Below are 9,901 nucleotides of genomic sequence, written 5' to 3'. Positions count from 1 at the left end.
GTGGAATTAAAATATTTTATTGACAGTCAAGGGTAATGATAAATTACAATTTATCTCCTTTAAGAATCATCAAATTATAAATTTATATACGGTAAAATTTCACTTTGACTTTCAAAATGAAAGGCATAATGATAAATTTAGCTCTTAATGTTTATATATTTTATTAATTTGATCCTTATTCTTTTTTGAGCTAAATTTATATTCTTTTTTGAGCTAAATTTAACCTTCTCTTTTGAAAAAGTGTCGATCTCTCTTTTAATGGAAATTTTGATTATAACATTAATTTTTAATGTTATTAGCATGGCAACTTGCATGTCAATTTATATGTACATCATGATAACATAACACTATTTGTTTTATATGTCACGTAAAAAATCATTCAAAATTATAAAAAGTAAAAATACATCAAAATTTAATTCTAAAACATATAAAAGTTCATAAAAATTCAAAAAAATAGTATGAAGTACACGTAAATTATCATGCAGGTTGCATTGTTTAAAAAGTCAATATTTTAGTTGGTATTCTTGTTAAAAAAATTATTTCAACTCTTTTTCAAAAGGTTGATTGTCAAATTTGACTCTTTTTAAAATGTTGAAGGCCAAATTTAGCTTAAAAAAAAGAATAAGGGCAACATTGACAAAAAATTGTAAACGTTAAGGGCTAAATTTGACATTATGCCAAAAAAAAAAAAATGTTTAGTCTTTTTTTAAATGATAGAATCATAAACTAATATATGATAAATTATATTTTAACCTCTAAAAATTTATAATTAAATTCTAGTTCCTCAAAAGTTTCTAAATTCACCCTTGTGATAGTGTACAAATATTAGCCTTTTTTATTTTAATAATTGAGAAAAGGAAATGGGATTCCTTAAGATCAAACTTAAGCTTTCATGCTTACAAAAAGTTTATAACGTTTAAATTTTATACTAATTATAGATATTTAAAAATTTTGAACGTATATATTTATATTTTTCAGAAAAAGTATTAAAACTTGAATTCTTTCAAAAGTAATTATTTTGTCATGAATAATAGTGTAATAGGCCAAATTTGGCCTGACCTAATTTACAAAATAAAATAAAAAATAAACATAATAAATAATCCTAATGTCTCGGTCCATTCACGACAAATTTAAACCAAAGTTGCCAAGCCCAACAAGCCCAAAATTCTAAAAACCCTAAAGCCCAGCTAGCCCACAACCTTAACTAATTTTTAGCCAAAAAAAAGAAAAAAGGGAAAACCCTAGCCTCCTTCAGCTTAACCAGCGCCACACGCCACCCTTGCCTTTGCCACTGTCGCTCGGCTTGCCTCCACGTGCCTTTGACACCTGCAAAACGAAGCAAACACGCAAGTAAAAGAAAATAATGGACAAGAAGACAAAAAACATTAGCAAACAACATGAAAACGACAACAAAATGAAGAAAACAAGACAATCTTGTATTCGACTATATAGCCAAAGAACAAAAAATGTAATGGAGGATTTTTTTTTTTTTGGAAAAAAGAATAAAAAACAGAGAAAAAAGCTTCAAAGTTTTCGACTTTTGTTTTAAGTTCTTGTTCATTTTGCTTTTATTGTTTTTACTCTTATTTTATATTTATATACATATATGAAAAAAAGAAAAGAAAGAAACCTTCTCGTTGTCGGAAGAGCTCCTCCCTGATGTTACAACCGTTCTAAGGAGAGGATAAAAGTCTTTTTTTTTTAACATTTTTGGGCTAGGAGGGCTTTATCATCAAATCCATTTGAAAAGGGGTAAAAAAAAGGGACCTTTTCGCATTCTCCGGCCACCGTGGAATGCGGTGCCGTTGCCGGCGACTGACGGCCGCCACGGTGGTCCGGTGACCGGACCTTGGCCGGATGTTTAGAGGGTGAGAGAGTTGAAAGCTTTTGTGAAAGGGCTTTGAAGTTTTTTTTAAAGGTAAAAGGGAAAATGATTTTTTGGGCAGATTTTTAACTTATATAATACTCCATATACGACGTCGTTTTGGAGTAAGCATCTGATGCCCAAAACGGCGCCGTTTCATCTAACCCGCAAGCGACCCAACCCAATACCTTGGGGATCCGCGTGTTTTTGCTTTTGGGACTAATTTTGCTGCAAGTCCTTTTGACTTCTTCGGCCAATTTCAATTTTATACTTTTCTTTTTTTTTTTCCAAATTTGTCGTTCGATTTTACTCTGTTTTATTTTAATCCTCTAATCATTTGTTCCTAAAACGCTGCGTTTGGGAGGGGGTCTGGGAATAATTTCCTTTTTGATCCTTGCTCCTTTCTGCGTGTTCGCATTCGGTCCTTTGTTCTTTTATTATTATTTTTCAATTTATTCCCTTTAATTTTGTTCTAGTTTTAGATCAGTCCTTATTTTTCATTTGTTTATTATAATCTAGACTTAAAATTTTGGTTCCAATTCGACTTAATCCTTGATTTATTTGACTTCAAATTTTTTATTTATTATTTATTTTATTTTATTAATGTTTATTTATTATTGTCCCATATTTTACTTTTTATTTTAAAATTTGTTTTGTCCGCATTTATAGAGTTTTGTTTTATCATCATTTTATTTCATTTATTTTATACTTTTATTTTATATATTATTTATTTACTTATTTATTTTATACATATATACATGTTATTCTTGTTATATTACTGCAACTATTCATTTTAATATTTTCATGATGTTTATTTACTTTATTATCATGCACTTTCCATTTTACTTTTATTATTATTATTATTATTATTATTATTATTATTATTATTATTATTATTATTCTTTTTGCTTTCTTTGTTTATTATTTTGATATTATGATTTGATCATCAATATTATTATTATTATCATTATTATTATTATTACTATTGTATTACTACTATTATTATTATTATTATATTGTTTTTCTTTTGTATTTACACATTAGTTATTTTTATTATTATATTAAACGAGTTAATATTATTTTTAAACACATATATATATATATATATATATATATATATATCATCACTCTTATTTTTATCTCGTCTTTGCTATTTTATTATTTTTCATATTTTAAAAGATTTCCTACTTAATATTACATATATATATATATATATATATACTTTATTTTCCTTAATTTTTTATATACTTCAAGTATACATATTAAAGTTCATAAGGTTAATGTTTTCTATATAAATAATTGTTGATTTGTACGTTTTCTTATTATTGATATTTACTCATGCTTTTGTTCATCATTTGCTTCTTTTATGTACATAGTTTCATTGTCCCATCCATTTTTGAACACTTTACCTTATGCTTGTCTATTTTTACATCATGTATCTTTGTTTTATTGCTTTACTCATTGATCGAGATTTGTTTACCAATATCGTGTCTATCTTCATAATTTTATTATTGTCATTGTAGCATTGTATCGCATACTGTATATCATTTTAAATGTTGCGCTAATTTTTGCCAAAATTCCTAAAAAAGGGGTTTCTTTAAAAATAAGGCAATATTTCGTTTTTTTTGGAAATTCGAGAAAACGTGCCCTAACTTACTGGGTTTCAATTTTTCTCGTTTAACCTAAATAACCTAATATCCCTTCAAATTTCAAAAATATGAATTTTAAATAAAATAAGGCAATATTCCGTTCTTGGAAAGTCGAGAAAATCGTGCCCTAACTTACTGGGTTTCGATTTTTCTCGTTTAATCTAAATAACCGAATATCCTTTTAAAAAATTTAAATACGTTTTTAAATTAAAAGGCAAGCTTATTTTTGGGGGTTTAAACTGTCGTGTCCTAACGTACTGGATGTGACATTTTATTACTTCGGGAAAAGAAGGTCTTTAGCATTCGCTTCGATTCATTCAAGCATTTTTTGTAAAACGAATATTCATAAAAATGGATTGTAAAAATTTGAAACAAGGCGATATTTCACGTTTGGAAATTTCGAGAAATCGTGCCCTACGTGCTGGGTTTCGATTTATCATTTGACCGAACAACCAAATATCCTTTTTAAAAAAATTTCAATGCATGAGTTTTGGAAATCATGAGATGATTTTGATATCGAAGGTTTGAAATGTCGTGTCCTACGTGCTGGATGTGATATTTTATTTCTCCGGAACAAGATAATCTTAATATCCACTTCGAGTTATCAAAATATTCATAAAAAGGGGATAGTATTTATCCGGAACAAGAGAATCTTAATATCCACTTCGAGTTATCCAAATATTCATAAAAGGGGATCATATTTCAAAATTTATTTTAAAATATTTTTAACTTTCGACATTAAGACGTTAATTAATCGATTAGGTACCGATTTTGGGCGTGACGAGGGTGCTAACCCTTCCTCGCACGTAACTGACTCCCAAACCCATTCTTTTAGGTTTCGTAGACCAAAAAAATATCGTTTTAGTAAACTAAAATATTTTATTAAAACAAAGGTGTTATAGGCCAATTTTGGCCCAGTCCATTTACAAATAAACCAAAATAAATAGTCCTTTTTTACAATGGCCCGGCAAGCCCAAAACCAAACTACCCATACCCAATTCACAAACCCTAAACTAGCCCATTTACAACCGAAATCCTAGCCTCATTTTTGGCTTCCACTTGTTTTGACACCAGACATTAGCCCCATACCCTAGCGCCCCAGCTCTCCATGCCACCATGTCGGCCACCACGCCCCTCGCATGCGGAGCCACCACGCACGCCACCACGCCTCTGAGGGTCATCTGACACCTGCAAAGTGAAGCAAGCACCAAGACAGAAGCAGACAAATAGAGAATGACAAAGAAAAACAATATTTTTCTACTATTGCAATCGGCTATAAAGCCGAGAAGAAATCAAAACAAAGGGGGGATTTTTGGTCTCAATACCAAGGATTCTAATATGCAAGCAGATTCAAAAAAAAATATACAAGGAAAATACAAGAATAGCATTAATCCAGTAATCAAAACACAGGCATCAAACATTAAGGTGATTTTTATTTTTTTCTCTATTTTTAATTTCGTTTTTAGACCCTTTTTTTTTTACCTATATATATATATATATATATATATATAGAACATATTAACATAAACAAGAAAATTTTCAAAAAAAAAAAAATTACCGCGCGGTGGCCGACGCTGGCGACGCACGGTGGTCTGGCAACCGGACCGGTGCCCCCCACGCTGGAATCCCTCCTCTCTCTTCTTCTCTCCTTTTCTCTTTTTTTTTCTCTTCCCTTCACAAATGATTTTTTTTTTCTGAAATTGGGCCTATTTATAGCCCTCCAAAACGACGTCGTTTTGGGGGCTATACTTAAGCCCCAAAACGACGTCGTTTTGGCCTAACCCGATCCGACCCGACCCATCTTACCCTAGGATCCGCATGTTTTTTGTTTGATGGTCTAATTGCGCGATTGGCCCTTCCGCCTTTTCATGTTTTCGCAATTGAGTTTTTAATATTTCCTAATTAGGCCCCGAATTTTGTCGCACTTTGTGATCTAGTCCTCTGCCATGCGTGGCGTTTTAGGAGGAGGGAATATTGCGTTTTTGGTCCCCCAGAGTTGACCGCGTGTTCATTTTGGCTCTTTGCCCTTTATTTCTTTTTAAATTTACCCCAAAATTCTGTTCTTAGTTCGATTTAGTCCTTTTTTTCGTTTATTTTCATTTCTTTTTTACATATTATTAATATTATTACTATTATTTTATTTCTATTATTATCTTTATTATTCTGTTAGTATTATTTTCATTACTATTATTTTTATTAACATATTAATTATTTTCTAACGTATTATTATTACTAATTATTATTTCTAGTTTTATTATTATTATTAATATTAGTGTATGTATATTATATATGTATGTATATATGTTTATATATAGTACTATTTTAATTACTTTATTTTAATATTACTATTATATTATATTTGCTTCTTATATATTTCATTATTATTTCTAATATTATTATTATTAGTCGTTATTTATTTCTAATATGTATATATTATGTAAATGTTTAAATATTATATTATATATTCTTCATATATGTTATATATATATATATGTTTTCAATATTATATTTTTATATATTATTATATATTTTAATATTATTAGTTATATATTTTGTATACTATTATATGTATATTTATAATATTATATTGTATATTTCTAATACTATTATTTATATATGTATATATATGTGTGTGTATATATTTGTGTAGTGTACAAAGTAGTATTTTATTATTATTATCATTTCAAAGGTATGTATATATTGTACATGTTTTATGTATGTTATGTATATATTTTAATATTACTAATTATATATATTTCTTATACATTTCCATGTACATGTTTTTATACCATCTTATGTATATATTTTAAATACTATATTGTGTATATATATATAAATATATATATTCTTAATACCATATTGTGTATATATCATTATTACATTTATTTTATTCCTACTATGTTTGTTATTAATATCAAGACATATATTTTATTATACTTGTATGCATATTTTATATATAGTATTATTTTCAGTATATCATTATAATTATTATACCCATTATTTTCACTATTATCACTTATTATTTTATATTACTATGTATATATTTTTCATATACGTCATGTGCACACATTTTTCATATGTATATATGTATATATTATGTATATATTTTAACATTATTGGTTATATTTTACTATCAAACATTATATATAGTTTACATACATACTCTTAATATCATGTATCTACATTCATTATTTCCATTTCATATTTAATTCTAGTATCATATATATCTTTATTGTTTATAATATTATTGTCACATTTATATTCGCTTCAATGTACCTCTAGATTTGTCTTTTATTTATTTTTTATTTATTAATTTGCTTTGCATTACTTCGAAAACCGTATTCTTGTTTTCTAATTAATTTCAATAATTAAGGCAACGTACCGATTTAACATTAAGCCATCGATTTCATCGCTATGTTGGGTGAAAATTAATCGACTCGTGTTAAAACGATATGTCCTCAAAAATCAAAAGAATTGAAATTTCTCGTCTTTTCAAACGGATCACGATTTAATCTTATATTGAACTCGTATTTTTGAAAATCAAGACAACATGTGTTTCTAAGATACCAATTTTGGGCGTCGCGAGGGTGCTAATACCCTCCTCACTCGTAACCGACTCCCGAACCCTACTTTTTCTCTGGACTTTGACGTAGACCTAAACTAGGCTTTCCTTTTGTTAAAAAAAATAAATTTATTAGGTGTCCGATCACACCTATAAAAAAGGATCGGTGGCGACTCCCTTCTTTATTTTAAAATCAAACTTTAGTTTTCAAGTTTTCAATAAAATCGCCACAATTAGAGACCGAAAGCGAAAATTTTTACGTCGCTACAAAAGGTGATCCGATCACATCTAATAAAGATCGGTGGCGACTCCCATGTTCGTTTTCATTTTTTAAATCAAAGTCGATATCCTGTTTTTCAAAAAAAATGGTTTCGAAAAATAGTATTTTTGTTATTTTAATTCAATAGATTGATAACAGATAACTAATTTTTTAACATTAATCTCATTATAGATTATTATCATATATGTTCTTTTTGAAATAATGCCTATAACTACTCATAGTCCCTCCTCAACACTTAAATAGAAGGATAATGAATTTCAGTGCATTAAAACCTACGTCTTCTTATACTGACATTAATACCAATGACAATCAATTAAGACTCCATCTACAAATTTCATTTTGAATATAAAAAGTTAAGATATAAAACCTCTTCATCTACACAAAAGTTAAAAGATAATGGGTTTGGCTAAGTTGTGTCTTTAAATATTAGTTAAGATTATATAATTATTATTTTTAATATTTTATTTTATGAAAATAATTTATTAATTATAATTTTATTTTCTTAATTATCGCTCCCATCAATGTCAACATTTCTCAGAAACTATATAAACTATGAGTTTTGACTTGAAATTAAGCAATTAGTTTGAATGTTCCTCAAAAGAAAATATGAAGTATTCATAATTCTTGATACTGAACGTGTAGGAAGGCTTAATTTCTCAATGTATAGATTAAATTAATGTTGGAATTGTCCTAGTCAAGTTTTGAATATACTTATTCTAGATTCCATCTGTTTATTTAAATTTGAAGATATTTTTAATATTTGAAAAATTTTAAATAAAAATATTAATCTTGAAAAATGAATTTAGGAAAATAAAAAGAAGCTCTATATATTAAAATATGAGCTAAGTTGAGTTCTGATTCGACCAGATCTATTTTAAAGTTTATACCATGTACCTTGTATTTTATTATATATATAATTTAATCTATATTATACGGACCTTAAATATTCTCTATTGTAAAGTAATTGTTGAAAATAATACGTTAAGTTGTTTATATTGAAAATGATTAATTTCATCTCATTTTACCTCAAAACAAAATAACATTAAATAAGAATGTGATACGTTCTTACTGTAGTAGGCCAAATTTGCCCGACCCATATAAAAACAAAAAAAACCAAAAATAAAAATAAATAAAATTATAACAGTCCATTATCTGTCTAATTACAACCCAAAATCAAATATCCTAAAACCCATTAACGGATAAACCCAGACCCAAATTACATCAGCCCAAAAGGCCCGAAACATTTCAAGAGCAGAAACCCTAGGGCTCTCTCTGTGCGCCGCAACCATTCAGCCTCCACTGCCCTGGCACGCTCCAGTACACCACCAGCCACGCCAGCACACCCGTACCTGAAAAAAAAAGCAACAGCAGTAGAGACAAACAAAAAGGACGACAACAGAACAGCAAATGGAGAAGAATAAAAATGGATTTTTATTTTTTATTTTTTTTTCTTTTTCGGATATAAAGCCCACTATTTTCAATTGTAAAGGGGGCTTCTTTCTTTTTATGAATACAGACACAAAAACAAAAAATCAATACAGAAAAGCTTGAACAAAAAGTCTCCACAAGGTGATTTGATTCTCATTTTTCTTTCGATTTCGTTTTTGTTTTCTTTGATTTATCTATCGCATGAAAAACTAATAAAAGGGAGGGGACGAACGATCACTGGGCACAATATACGTTTATGCATACATACATAAACAAAAAAAAAATCCAGTATAAAGGTGATCTCTAGTTTTTTTCCCTCTTTCTTTTCTGATCTATTTTTGGTTTGCTAGATTTCTTTTAATTTATGGATCGACACCAAGGAAAACCCAACGATCTCTGAAATGAAGAGATTTGGGTGAGGGTCGAATATTCTTCTCAACTTTTTTCTTCTCTATTTTTTGTTTTATTTTCAAAGAAGCAAAGTACAATTTAAAGTTTTTTTTAAAAAAGGGAAATGAGATGGATTGGTTTACCAGATCTCCATGATTGCAATCTTCACAGGCAAAGGTTGGGTTGTTGACCGCACGTCGTCGGCCATTAGTCCAATATTGGCTCGTCGTCTGCTAGCCAAATGAAACCCTATCATTTGGGGGTTAATGGCTGCTGCTACTTCTAAAAAAATGGTTGAAATTAGGTTATGTTTGAAGGAAAGGGGGTTTAAAATCCTTCACAAAGCCAAGCGGCACTGTTTATAGCAGTAAAGGTCTGCGCATTGGCCCAAAAAAGTGAAATGGATTTGCACCATTTTGTTAAATGGCAGATTTGCACGTTAGATCCCCCTCTTGCGTGAGTCTTCAATTTGTGCCCAATTGGCTTACCTTGTATTTTAAAATTTGGCCTGCTAATTTGTGCATCATTTCATTTTGATCCGCGGTTCATTAATGCATTGTGGATGCGAGATATTTACAAATTCAGTCCTCCTACATTTATGTGCATTGAGCATTAATTCATTTTGTAATTGCTTTATTTGCAAATTATCTTCCTTATTTTTACTGTAAGTTTAATTTGGCCTTGTAATTCTACGATTGGTTAATTTTTAAATACATTTAATATGTGTA

Source organism: Gossypium arboreum, chromosome 7 (assembly GCF_025698485.1).
Source record: "Gossypium arboreum isolate Shixiya-1 chromosome 7, ASM2569848v2, whole genome shotgun sequence".
Classification (NCBI taxonomy): Eukaryota; Viridiplantae; Streptophyta; class Magnoliopsida; order Malvales; family Malvaceae; genus Gossypium; species Gossypium arboreum.
The sequence above is the reverse complement of the archived record's forward strand: the minus strand, read 5'-3'. Positions refer to the sequence as shown.